General features: G+C 45.4%; 1 pseudogene; it reads right to left on the bottom strand.

Annotated features, from left to right (window-relative positions):
* Positions 1-293: 293 nt before the first annotated feature.
* LOC113927503 lies at positions 294-13846 on the bottom strand (annotated as a pseudogene).
* Positions 13847-14599: the final 753 nt, after the last annotated feature.

Genomic DNA, 14599 nt, shown 5'->3' with positions numbered 1-14599 from the left:
CCACCTGCCCTTGGGGCTGAAGTGGGAGTGGGAGGCCAGAAGGGCAAGTGTGGAAGGTGGCCCTTCTGAGGGTGAGAGAGCCAACCAGGTCAGCGAGGTCAGAGCTGGAGACACTGCAATTTGCTGGGATTCTCCACGTCTGTCTTAGACCAAACTCTGCAACGTGAAGCACTTTCAAGGCAGAAAACCATACCTTGTAGAACGAGGCAGGTCCTGAGCATCCCAACCTGCCCGGTGGGCGCTGGGAGCTGGCTCTGGGCCAGTGAGAAGCCACGGGGCTGGGAGGAGAGCTGGACCGACAGGAGGGCTGCCCCGCCAGGAGGCCCAAGAAGCTCAGGGCACAGCAGATCTCTGGCTAAGAAAGAAAAGTAATGAAGTCTTGCCAAGGGCCCTTGCACAGAGCGACTTAAGGTGAAGAGAACCAGACAAATCTAACTCCAGTGACTGGGAGACTGAGCAGTGTTCGCAAGAGCCCTGCTGCTCGGCTAATGGGTGTTGGAGTTGTTTTGTTTTATTTCTCAGTTCATTAAAACTCTTTTCAAAACTCTGGGTTAAAGTGCGCTCTTCACGCAATCTTTCACTTCCTGGGGGAATGGGGGTGGTAGAGGGGAGTGGGATTTATGTGCTTTAAGTCCTATAGGAATAACCAGTGCCTTTCTCCCCTCCCCCCAAATAAAAGTGACATCCTCTTTGGACGTTTTGAGGGTATACATTTTGCACATACACACACACACACACACACACACACACACACACAATCCTCTGAGGTAGACTTTCCAGCGTTTTCTGCTGCCTGCCCAAGTCCATCTCCGAGTCCTTTTGCTGCTTCCACCAGCTTCAGCCTCAAATCTCCTATTCAAATCTCGAGCCTGGATATTTTAGATAGCGCTGGAACTTGATACCCAATCCCTCAGTGTCATTTTGAAACTGAATCTGAAGGCACAACACTTCTACTTCAACAATCGGCTCTGAAACAAAGACCCTGGAGCAGTGAGCACGTGGCTGTTGACCTCATCAGTGCCATCAGATTGATGAACATCCTTCTACATGGGTTTAGGTGGCCTGTGGATCTTTAGATGGTCTCTAATATAGATTCATGGCATCCTTCCATAACATACCCACCTCTGACTTCTGCTGCTTACAGGAGAAAAGCAAAAGTTGAACTCATGTTTTATGCCCCAAATCACCCCCACGGAACTCAAATGAGTCTGCAGGATTCTGAGTACCAATGGCCCAGACCAGATGGACTACCACATCCTAGGGATGAGGGGAAGGACTTAACCTTGGGGAAAGACCGAATAGTTGCTGCTCAGACCTATCCCATTCTGCCAAGTTCCTGGTCTCCCACGTCTGCTTGTCTCAATCGACCACACCCCATATGAGCAACAATTTAACCATAAGCAGACTTGAAAATTACTTTAAAAACATCAGAATCGGCAACAGCTTCAGTTCCCCCGAACTAGCGTCATTGTAGCATCTTATCCTGGACAAACAGATGACAAAGATTTACTTACTTATGTACTTACTTACTTATCTACTTACTTACTTATCTATTTATTGCAACTCTCAGGAAAGTTGAGTTGATTAAAAAATAAAAGTTACCAGATGGTAGAGATCTTAGATCTGTGCTTTGACGCTGATGTAATAAGCCTTTTGAACAAACTGCGAAATAAAAGACAAGGGGAAAATTCAAGGGGATTTTTGCACAGATTCTTTCTTTATCATTTCATGATATGGTTTTCACATCAGATATTTAGCAGTCCTTCAATCTGATTATGGTATAATTCGTCCCAGTTCCAAACCTGATTAGCCACCCTGGTCTTGTTTCTTACAAAGATTAATTTTAGATTTTTCTCAATTAGGATGAAATGTCAACCAAAATGTAGTACATGAAAAGTGTTATTAACATTATCATAATAACAATTTATGCTCCCTCCACTCTAAAGCACAGAACACATTTGCCTACAATGAGTGGTGGAAACCTTTCTCTTCCCAACTTTAAGGAAAAGCACAAGATGCTGGAAGTGAATATGAACGAAATATTCTGCCGAGAGCTTTTTGCAAATGCTTCCCTAATTCATGCAAAATCAAATTTATCTCCATTGGATGAAGTTTAACTGGTTCAGGCCCACAGAGTTGACAACGATGATGTATTAAACTCCTGTAAGAAATGATAACTTTGGAAACATCCATTGGATTCCACGCTCTTCTATTTGCACAGCCAAATGCCCTTTATGAATTAACAATGAGATTTGACAGAACTGATTTTCCTTGGGAATTCTATGAGATAGTCTATTTTTAACCAGAAGCTTAAAAAATGTGATAAAATCACTACTTTACAGTAAGTCTGCATAAGACCTCAGGAAACGTTCTCATCAAGGGAACCAGGGAAATCACAAAGATGAGGAGCAGATCGAGGAAATCACGGCTAAACTCCTTGACAGACAATAGTTGCTGTTATTGCTCCTTGCCATGAAACTCTGTGTCTGTACGATGGCTTCAGAAAAGAAAAGAAATGAGAAACACAGCTTCTACATGATGATCCAGAGACTAGAGAAAATCCCCAGTCACTGGCACTGAAGTTAACCATAGCATTTATATTCTGAGCCAGTCCTAGGAATGAAATCTCAAAAGCAAAACCTGCAGTTTTATCTGATGGAAAAATGAATTAGAAACATCTTCAATTTACATTTTGGAAAATGAAGAAAAGCATCAAGAAAAAGATTAAAACCATGCTTTATCCAACAACCCAGGAGCCTAGAAGTAATAACTGCTCATATTTCTAATATTTCAGGTGTTTAGCCAATATTTTTAAGAAAGAGAACTAGAACTGCACACGTATGTGTGTGTAATCTTCTTTAAACAATATTAGGATCTACCAGATATAAACATACAGTTAAAGGGCTATCCCCACAAGGCCAACTGGAAAAGGGTGTTCCTTCTCTCTAACACTGATGGATGCCAGCAACCGTCATAATGGTGCAGGTGTAAAAATGGCCTCTACTTTTGTCTCTTCATAGTACAAAGGCTGATAAGATGAAGTGATTGCAAGAGTTCGTGTCCAGAGGTGGAAATTCAAGGTGCATGGAGCCCATCATCTCACAATAGAGAATCATCAGGTTTGCTATGTTCAATTAAGCAAATCCTACCTTTAAAAAAGAATGGCAAGCTCTAGCCCTAGGGGGATGTCAAGTGTTCAGGAACCTCTGCAGCCAACGCAGGAGGAAATGACCACAGTGAGGAAAGCCTTCCTATCTCTACTGTGAGTTTCAGGGCCGTGAATGGGAGAGAAAGGAGAACCAGACTGAGCACTGCTCACCAGGCACTGAGCCGGCCACTCTTTCAATATTCCCTGTAGCCCTACAACAACAGTAAGTATTTATTTGGCTGTTGATGAAACTGAGGTTCAGAGCCCAAAGTCATCAGCTAACAAGTGGCAGAGCCACAATTTAAATCCAGATCTCTCCATCCCGGACCCTCCCCAGCACTCAAAGTTCTGCATCACCAGAACTGGGATCCTTCTGTCCGCTCAGTTACACACAGGATGAAAAGGTCACTCCAAGTGCCCGCAGAGCCTCAGAATCCAACATCTCATCCATCCGTTCATTCAATATCCACTAAGCACCTACTATGTGTCAGGCACTATTCTAGATGCTGGTGATATAATAGTGAACAAAAACAGAGCGTTTGCATTCAAGATAAAGAATAAAGAAATTATAAGTGTGTGCATATCTCTGTGTGTGTGTTTGGATGAATGGGTAGATAGATAGATAGATAGATAGATAGATGAAAGAAAGAAAGAAAGAAAGAAAGAAAGAAAGAAAGAAAGAAAGAAAGAAAGAAAGAAAGAAAGAAAGAAAGAAAGAAAGAAAGAAAGAAAGAAAGAAAGAAACATGTCAGGTACTGATAACAGAGTAAGCGAGTAAGCGTAAGGGGACAGAGAGTGGCCGGGGTGGTGGTTTACATCCGTTTTCTGTGGCTGCCATAACAAGTTTTCGCTATCTTGATGGCTTAAAATAACAAACTTATTCTCTCCATCTGGAGGCAAGAGTCTAAAGTCAACATGATCAGTAGGGCCTCCCTTCCTCCAGCAACCGTCAGGGACATTCCCTTGTTTGCCTCTTCAGCTCCTGGTGGCTGCCAGCATTCTGTGGGGCTTCATCACACCAACCTCTGCCTACGTCTACACGTCGCCTCCTCTCCTGTCCGTCCCGACTCGCCCTCTTTCTCTCATAAGGACACTTGTCATGAGATTTAGGGCCCACCCCAAATAATCCAGGATGATAGCCTCCTTTCAAAATCCTTCACTTCATTACATCAGCAAGGACCCATTTTCCAAATAAGTTCACATTCACAGGTTCTGGGGCTCGGAATGGAGACACATCCTTTCGAGAGTTCACGATTCAACCACTACAGGTTGCTGTTACTCTTTCTCATGCTGTGGTCAGGAAAGTCGAGCCGTCCCTACGGAAAGGACATGGGAGCCGAGACCCGAATACAGTGAGGAGCACGTGGAGAGACCTAGGCAAGTGACCAGAGGGAGGAACAAGTCCAGGGGCCCTGAGGTGAGTGTGCTCGGCATGTCTGAGTCACAGCGCAGAGGCTTGTGTGGTTAGAACAGCATGAACCCGGGGAGACTGACGTAAGAAATAAATTGTGGCAAACGACCTGTGGCCCTGTATGATGGCACAGCGTCTGATGGTTATAAGCTGTTTCCATCGTGTGGCCCGCTAGAGGCCAACAAATCTAACACTTGGTGACAGGACACATACAAGGACGACATGCTGTCAAGTGTCTCCAAATATTTCAAGAACTCTGGCGGAGTAAACTTTATTATCAAAAGGTTCATTCCAGCCTACCAACCACATCCCAACTATTTTATAAATTGACACCTCTGAAAGAATTTCCCTGACCCCATCCCTGTCTGGGCTAGACAACCTCCTTTCGTGTTTCCCTGGAACGCTCCATACGGCTGTCCCGCATTCATTGTGATGTGCTGTGATGGGTCGCCACCGACCCCATCAGGCTGGGAATCGCCCAGTCCAATCTCCATACTTCTTGAGGGCAGAAAACAATTCATCTCCATATTGCCCACACCTACACGGTGTCTGGCCTGCAACTGGCAAGCAATTAATACTCCTCGAAGGACTGGTTGAATGAGCCAAGAGTGAAGATCGCATGTCTCCATTCTTGGAATGCCCCTAATCACAACTCCAAAGAAACTTTTAGCCCTGGAGGGTTTATGTTAACCTGGGAGTAAATGGAATTAAGAACACATTTATCTTCAAACCTAGAGATTAGTAAAATAAGAGACAGAGCTTCGCTTCCTATTATCACAATTAGGGCATTAGGAGGCAGGAGATCTTGGTTCTGGTTCCATCTTTGCCAACAATAACTCTGTGACCTCAGGCAAATGATTTCACTTCTCTGGGCTCTGGGGCTTTCCCAGAAAGAAGAGGAGGCTGGACCTGGTGGAACATAAGGCCCTTTCTCACTCTAAGAGCTCCAGGCCTCACAGTGAAGTCCTTAAAGGTACATCAGCATTATAATTACTCATTTAAATTCCAAACTCACTCCTGTCAGTCTTCTCAGCCAGTTGTTGCCAACAATCCGGGCCCTTTCGGGACAACCCACCCAAGTCTGAGAACTTCTTCCTCTATGATTCTCACTGCTTTGTCCTCTCATTTGGTTCTACTAAAGCCTATTTCTCAAACTTTTCTGCTGAAATACCCCCAAAAGCAGAAGAGAGTAAATGACTATTACAAGGAAGCCTGGGAGCAGTTCTAGGGGCTGCTTTCCAGAGGCTAAGCAATTATTTAAAAATTTTTTATTTTAATTTTTTTTTTTTTAGAAATTTATTTTTAGGGGTGCCTGCATTGCTCAGTTGGGTAAGCATCTGACTTCAGCTCAGGTCATGATCTCAGGGTCCTGGGATCAAGCCCCACGTCGCAGCATCAGGCTCCCTGCTCAGCGGGAAGCCTGCTTCTCCCTCCCCCACTCCCCCTGCTTGTGTTCCTTCTCTTGCTTTGTCTCTCTCTGTCAAATAAATAAATAAAATCTTTAAAAATAAAAATAAAAATTTATTTTTAAAATTTGTGTGGAATATCTAAAATTTATATGAATTTTGTCCTCTACAATGTATCTGCTTGCCTAAAAAAATAATGTATTTTTTCCCCCAGCACCTTTGAGGGAAATCACTGCTCAGTGTTTATCCTGGGTCGGAGGTTCTAGGTGGCCCAGCACCCTGGAGCACTGAGAAAAGCATTCCCTGGTGTGAGGAGTGAACTGGAATGATGTCTTCCCTGGCAGAAATAATGCCGGAGAAGCATCTACAGGCAGGGAAAGCTGGTAAGGTGAACAAACCCTGATTTGTTCTCTCTTCCCTTGCCTTCCCCCCGACCCAGTCCCCCCATTTCTCATTGCTCTGGTAAGCTGAAACCGGGTGGGTCTTGGACAAAGCTTGACTGAACGTTAGAGAGAGCAAAAGGACAAACACAGAGAACAAGAAGTTCAGACTGGCTTGGGAGGTGCTGGGCCCACATGCCTACAGTCGGCTCCTTCCCAGGCCTTGGTCCGGTCCATTCTCAGCAGTGATCCACGGTCAGCTTCAGTCAGATCTCCTCCTCACTTGTGTCTTCCCATCTTCCAGAAGAAAGCCAACCCATGAGCATCCAAGCTGGCCCGGCCTTGCAGCCTGGAGGCTGCTGCTTCCTAGTCGCTCCTTGTTTCCCAGCTCCAGGCTCAGGCAGGCCCTGGGCAAAACTGCGTGCAACCCGTCTGAGCTCCCCTGCAGGGACCTCGTCTCCTGGTTCTGCCCGGGCCCTCGCCCAAAGCCTGTGCACGGGACGGATCCCGAAGCTGGTTCATGCAGGGGTGGAAATGATGGGCAGCCTCAGGTTGAACCTCTCTTCTTAAGCGGGGATTAACCCGCCAGACCGCAGCAGTGAATCTGAAAGTCCTGCGGAAAGGTGCCCCTCTGAGGAACACTCCGGCCCACAAAGCCCCAACCTTCACCTGCTGCGCCATTTACCTTCACAGTGTAGCTGCCACACCAGCCTACCTGCAGAGGGGCCACCTTCTGCTCTGCAAAAAGGCACCTTATAGGGTGGGATGACCCTTTCCTTACGGACTTTCAAGAATTGGGGAGCTTCTAGAAAAAGACACCTCCTGTGGACACACACAATCTCCCACCGTAAAGATTCCCTCCCTCTTGCTGCAGAAAGCAGCCCTCTGGGCAGGCTGGGGTGCTGCCGCACTCTCTCCTACAGGCCCAGGCCTTTGTGTGGAGAGAATAATGGAGGCATGGAGTTGCGGGGGGCGGTGCCTCAGGGAGCTTCCCTGGTAGCTCTGAAATCCTCCCTCAGGGTCGGCTGTCTTGTCTGGTCATCTACAGCAGACCATGTTCTAGGCAATCCTGGACCAACATTTGGAGGGCCCTTGGGTTTCCCCTCATTGTTACGAACCCCCCCACACCTCAGAAATGAAGTCTCTTTTTGCCCAGTTGTTTTTAGTCCTGCCCGAAAGCAAGCTTGCTTTTATTTCTTTCACTTCCCACAATGTTGGCAGAAAATGCTTTTCTCGTTTGCCTCTTATCTGAAGACTCTTATCCTCTCACTGTTCCCCTTACATTCTTTTCTTCCTAGAAACTTATCTCTTGCCATCCCCCAATGCCTCCTCCAAGGGAAGAAAGCCAACTTTCACCTTTGAGCATTTTACCAGAGAGTCTCAGGGTCACAGATGTGCCTCCTTGGGGAGGCGCTCACTCCTTTGGGTGTGGAGGCCTCAGGCTGTCCCCTGGGCAAAGGTGACAGGTTCCTGGAGAAAGCCTTGAGGCCCTAGAAAGTCTCTGTAGACAGTTCCCCCCACTGTTGCCATAGATATCAGAAATAACTTCTTCAGCATTGATCTGCATAAGACTTTGTCAAATGCTATTTAGAATTACAAATGAAGAAAAGCATTTCCCTATACCTTACCAAATACACATGTTAAAAATGGCAAAGAGTTGAGATAATTTAGAAATTTTTGTGACAATTTTGCCAACAGTTTATGACTATAATTTATTACTACAGATTGCGGAGAAAAGGTCTAGAATACACCGCTGTGGCATAAAAATTATTTTGAGCAGAAGACATTTGAGTTCTTGAAATCTCTTACCTGCCTAAAAGCAGAGCCTCCTCAAAGAATTCAAAGAACATCAGTTATCATAAATCCACTCCTTGGGGCAGCTAGAGGTGAGAAGTACCCACACCACACCTAGATAGACATTTGTCACAAAGCTGTCTTATCTCATGTGAGCCTGAGGTCTCATTCATCTCTCCAGAAAGTCCTTTTGTTTTCCTTTAAGTGCCCTTCTCCTCCTTCTCTTCCCCATTAAGACGAGATATAAGTCCCAAATTTTAACCACCCCTCTGAGTCACATTTTTCGGTGAAAGCCTGTACGTATGTTGATACAAATGCATGATTAAATTTTGTCTTGTCTCTTGCTAACTGTGTCAGTTTAATTCACAGTCCTCTAAGAACAAACCTAAGAGTTTAGAGGGAAAGTTTTTTTCTTTTCTGGCAAGGGTCTAAGGTAGATTAAGAGGAGAGAAAATGCTAACACTTACCTACTCTAAGAATGGATAATACTCTGCAAGGCGTAAGCAAGTGGAAAGTTGCAAGATTGCTTGGTATCTTTAAAATGTAAACTTTATACAAATCAATGTTTTTACACTGCCCTTCAAGCTATTCCTGATGCGTTACATTTTACATAATACCCACATTAAGCTTGACTTCTTGATTAGAAAGCAGGACAAGAGAAAAAGGGTGGATTAAGGGGTAAAGACTAGACACTGAAAATCCAGGATCTGAAAAGGCTGTGCAGTGTGCATTTGGAGGAGGTGCAACTCTGTTACTGCCCACTGACAGATTATATCAAATTATTGTTTAATCTGCTAATATACATGATATTCCTTTTGATAATTAAATTATTTTAAGATTTAAACTAGTTGTTACTAAAAATATACAAAATATTTAGACAACAAGCAAAATGAATGAACCAAACATTTGGCTGAATCTCAACAATTTAGTAAATAGTAACTGGAAAACATAAGTGCCCAACTTTTACATAAAACATTCCTCCCTTTTCATAAAATTTAAGACAACTACAATAAAAAAAATACAATCCTTAGGAATCCATTTGCTGCAATAAAACTCTGTATGAAAGAAAGCAGGAAAATGATGAATTCAGGATGAAGGTGATCATGACTGGAGAGGTGGCCAGGGGATGGCATGGTTGTGAGGAAACCATATGGTTTGGGGCGCCTGGGTGGCTCAGTTGGTTAAATGTCTACCTTTGGCTGAGGTCCTGATCCCAGGATCCTGGGATCGAGCCCCACGTCAGGCTCCCTGCTCAGCAGGGAAATCTGCTTCTCCCTCTTCTTTTGCCCCTCCCTGCCCCACTCCTTTTCTCTCTCTCTCTCTCTCAAATAAATAAAATCTTTAAAAAAAAAAAAAAAAAAAAAAGAAGCAACAAAGAGCCGGCAAGTACACTCCCAGAGAAAACAAAGGAGGTTAAGAGTCAAGTTGCTGGTGTTTACAGTGATATAAGAAGAGCCTCTTGAGTAACTTGCACTAGAAACAGTAAAGTCTTTGAAAAGCAGAGTAAAGTCTTAAGCAAAAGGCCTGAAAGCTATTAGTAATGGAAACCCACATCTTCCTCCCAGCTCACCCTACGTTGCTCTCCCCTCAGAGCCGCTGAACAGACAAGTCTTGAAACCCTTTCTCTCTGCTGTGAGCTCCTCAGCTTAGACCAGAGCAATCAGACAGGCTGGTGAGGGCAGAGGGCTCTGAACAAATACTCACCTACCTCTCCACCCTCTAGAAAACCACAGAAATCTCAAGGGCCCGAATCCAGCTGAAGAGAGACTGGAGTTTCTCTTTCTCATAAGAGAAATGGGTATAAAAACTTTGTAAGTCTAGACCCTAAATGGGGAGAAGAATTTGTCAATTTCTTATTCACAATCGCTTCCTAGGACAATGATCCCACTTCAGTCTTCCCAATGGAGACGGCAGCTCTCAATCTCCAAGCAAGCAACCCCCTCAGCTCCTCCGAAGAAAAGGTGCCCCCACCTCTTCCCCAAACAGTCCACTTCCTCAGTGTCACCCTAAGGCAGTTACAAATCTCACAACCCAACTTGACCTGCGTGTGCAGAAAATAGGCAGGAAATAGAGATGAAAGAGGAAATTACACACCTTGCGGTTGCACTGAGGGACTTAGATTTCATTGCCTAATTTGGCTCCTGGAATTCCACACCACCCCCCACTGCCCCTCTCCACCAACTGAGTTGCCACCATTTCTTCAATGAGCAATTAGATTTAATTAACATTTCACCTCACTTTTGGACCAACCAGAAGTGTACTGGTAAATGTTTAGCAGCTGGCTCTATGGGAAAAAAAGAATTTGTAAGATTTGTCCATTTCCATGGTGTAAATACTCCCACTATGGCTGATTTCAAGCTACCAATATGATGTCACTGAATAAAGAGTCAGGAAATGGATGTGCACAATCAGCAGCTTTGAGCAGGCTTCCTCACACCACTAACTGTAATACTTTCATTATAATTTATCATTATTTTGGTATGTAGCTCTATAATTGGCCAATATTTTACAGCTATGTCTCAGTTTCTTCATTTTTATTTATTTACTTACTTACTTACTTACTTATTTATTTAAGCAGGCTCCACACCCAGTGTGGAGCCCAACACCAGACTTGAGCTCAAGATCCTGGTGAGTCCTGGCTCAAGACCTGAGCCAAGATCAAGAGTCAGGTGCTTGGGGCACCTGGGTGGCTCCGTCGTTAAGCATCTGCCTTAGGTCGGGGTCCTGGGATCGAGCCCCCGGGGTCCTGGGATCGAGCCCCACATCGGGCTCCCTGCTCCGCGGGAAGCCTGCTTCTCCCTCTCCCACTCCCCCTGCTTGTGTTCCCTCTCTCGCTGTGTCTCTCTCTGTCAAATAAATAAATAAAATCTTAAAAAAAAAAAAAGTCAGATGCTTAACCGACTAAGCTATCCAAGCGCTCCAGTAACTTTGTTTTTAAACATGATAAAAGAAGACCCACTTCTCCAGATGATTGTGAGAATCCAAGTAACAGGTACATAAAGTTTTTGATTCACATCAACCCTACATCCCTTACTTCCTTTCCTTCTTCTCACATTATGCCTTCTTTTCTCTTCCTCATTGCAAAGGCCCAATCCCACCAAGGACCCAAGCCCAGGAAGTATTGCTTGGAGCCCTGGAGACAGAGAAGTGCTCCAGCTGATGGCAAATTGGATTGCCAAGAGGACATTTTCTTACAGAAAGATGTTAGCAGACTCTATATAACATTGCAGTCTACCGGCAAAGGGCTCTGTATCTGGCATTCCCATGGTGGCGCCCTTGGAGATCCTTGCAGAAGTGGACAGCAGGTCCTACCTGGTGACAGATCCTATACAACAGTGAGCAGATTCTCTGATAGCGCTGGCACCACATAGCACCGTAACTAGAACATGGGTTAAATAGGTTTTTGTGTGGTTGCCCCATTTCCTATGGAAGGCATTTCTGGGGGAAAGTGCATTCCCAAATCGAAACCTATTTAACCCATGTTGAATTCAGCCTGTTAATATTTGGGGGCCTATAAATATATAAAAATACAGTCCCTGTGCTAACAAAGAGATAATATAGGAGGTTTAAAAATGCTTCCTCCTACCGGGCGTCTGGGTGGCTCAGTCACTAAGCGTCTGCCTTCGGCTCAGGTCACGATCCCAGGGTCCTGGGATTGAGCCCCGTGTCGGGCTCCCTGCTCAGCCAGGAGCCTGCTTCTCTCCTTCCCACTCCCCCTGCTTGTGTTCCCTCTCTCGCTGTCTCTCTCTCTTTCTCTGTCAAATAAATAAATAAATAAATCTTTAAAAAAAAATCTTCCTCCTTCAACTATGAAGTTATTCTTTCTTTATAGCCAATTTCTAGAAAGAGTGATATTGACTTCACCTCACACAGTTTCTATCCACTTCCCTGACAAGCTCCAGCAGAAATCACCCAAGGGTTCCGAAGTAGTTTTGAATATATATCCACAAATTCTTTGATACTTCTCCTCTAAAGAAGGGGAGTATAATGTCCCTTCTCTTGGCCATGGTTTTTCCTTAGAGATGTGCTTCAGGTGAGCAGAATATGGCACAAATGGTTGGTTATATCACTTCCAAGATTAGGTTATAAAAAGACCTCAGCTCTTGGATCATTTGCTATGGAGAAAACTACGTCTTGAGCAATCCCTTAGAGAGGCCCACAGGGAAGGACCTAAAGCTTCCAACCAACAGTCATGTGAGTGGCCATCTTGGAAGTTGACCTTCTAGTCCCAGTCAAACCTCTAGAGACTGCAGCCCTGCCTGACAACTTGACCTCAAATTCACAAGAGACTCTGAGCCAGAACCACCAAGCTAAGCTGCTTCTGGATTCCTGACCCTCAGAAACTGCAAAATAATAAATGTTTGCTGTTTTAAGCTGCAAAATTTGGGGGTGATTCATTATGCAGTAATGGTAAACTAATACAGCTTCCTAGAGGACAGACCCCATGATTATGTTTTCATCCTTTACTTGACTCAAATTCTACTATGTATAACACCTCCTTTTCTTTTTTCATATTCCCTTTTGGAACCACGAAGGACTGTTCTTCTGCCTTATCTTCTGTGTAGTCCCACCTCTCATCATTCTTTCTTGGCCTCCTCCTCTCTGGGGTTCCCAGAATTTGGCTTTGATTCTTTTCTCATTCTACGTGCACTGCCTCGTGCACTCTCATGATTGTGATGAACAACTGTATTCTTTTTTTTTTTTTAGAACTCAACAAAATAAAATTCCAGTTTTTTGTTGGACAACATTGTTTCACACATACAAACAGGCCAAAAAAAATAAATAAACAGCAACTTCGTAGACAAAAAAGGAAAAAAAGGAACCTTTATCTCTGGCCTTCTTAACCATCCCATAAAAACCAACTACTTATAGTACAGCTAAGTTCATACACAAAAAAAGTTACTGGAATGCTCGGAATGAAATTGGTTTTTTTGTTGTTGTTTTTGCTTTTTTTACAGGGTTTTTTTTCTCCTTTGAGATTATAATGAACATGGCCACACCACAAGTAAAGTCAGAAGTAGGACAGAGAACGCTCCGAAGGCTGGTTTGGTCATCCGAGATCATTAAAAACGGCTGACCCCTAACAACATGTACAAAAATATAAAATGTAAATAAAAAATACAAACCAATTTTCCTTTTTAAAGTACTTTTAAGAAAAAAGCAGGGTCTTGGAAGTTTTGGTTCTTTTCTCCTCCCCTGTTGCAGATTCACGCTGTGGTTTTGGTTGGATGGCGGAGTATGCGTCACCTGCGGGTGGCGCTGCGCGGGACCCTCTACTCGAAGGTGACCGCGTTTAGATTCTGAGACGGGAAGTGGAGGGTGAATAGGTCACGGTGGCCTTTTTTGTGTGTTAAGTTATCTCTTCCTTTTTTGCTGTCTAGTCATGCTCAACAGTCTTCCGCTTCTTGGTGTAGACACCGTCATCCTCATCTTCAGCTGCCCGTTTGCCTGTAACTGCCTCGGCCTCCTCACTTCCTCTCCGTCCTCTCCTCCTCACCGTCGCCTTCCTCCTCCTCCTCCTCTTCCTCCCCCTTCTTCCTCTTCTCCATCTACCTCCTTGTCGGCCTCCTGCTCCCCATTTTCCTCATTAGCGTTCCCATCAGCAGGCGCCGTCTCTTCCAGTCTCTGCCTCCGGCACAACTTCCTTCTTCTCCTTTCGGTCCTCGGTGGTGATCTCGGAGCTGGTGTCCACGGCCGCGTGCGACATGATGGGGCGCGCCGGGGGAGCCAACGGAGCTGGTGTCCGCGGCCGCGTGCGACATGATGGGGCGCGCCGGGGGAGCCAACGGAGCTGGTGTCCGCGGCCGCGTGCGACATGATGGGGCGCGCCGGGGGAGCCAACGGAGCTGGTGTCCGCGGCCGCGTGCGACATGATGGGGCGCGCCGGGGGAGCCAACGGAGCTGGTGTCCGCGGCCGCGTGCGACATGATGGGGCGCGCCGGGGGAGCCAACGCAGCCGAGTAGTTCAAGGACTCCGGCGGGAAAGCTGCGGGAGTCCGCGGTGGCGGGGGTGGTTGCGGCGAACGGGGAGCGGGACTCGGGAACGATGCCAAGATGGCTTTTCAGAGCAGCCAGTGGGCTGGACAACTGTATTCTTTTGAAGGCAGGTGACAACTTAAACTCTCAGAAGCAAATGAAGAATTGCCTCAAATAGCTGGAAAGGATATGGCTGGGGTAGCTCATAGAATTCCTAGATCTGTAAGAATTCGGGCCCCAGGGACTAGAATCCAGGGCTCAACTCTATCAGGACATTTTATCTCTGACCACTTGTTGTATCTGCATGCTTTGGTTTCTCTTTGAGTGTTTGCTGCATTCTTTTCCTGCTACAGATAGACCAGGCCTGCAAGCTGGGGTAGATGGCCCCATGATGTCGGTTCCACTGAGACCACAAGGAGTAGTGGAGAAGTCTCTCTAAAAGGAAAGGATAACGATCACATACAAATGTCACATGTCTGCCACA

Source organism: Zalophus californianus, chromosome 7 (genome assembly GCF_009762305.2).
Source record: "Zalophus californianus isolate mZalCal1 chromosome 7, mZalCal1.pri.v2, whole genome shotgun sequence".
Classification (NCBI taxonomy): domain Eukaryota; kingdom Metazoa; phylum Chordata; class Mammalia; order Carnivora; family Otariidae; genus Zalophus; species Zalophus californianus.
The sequence above is the reverse complement of the archived record's forward strand: the minus strand, read 5'-3'. Positions and strand labels throughout refer to the sequence as shown.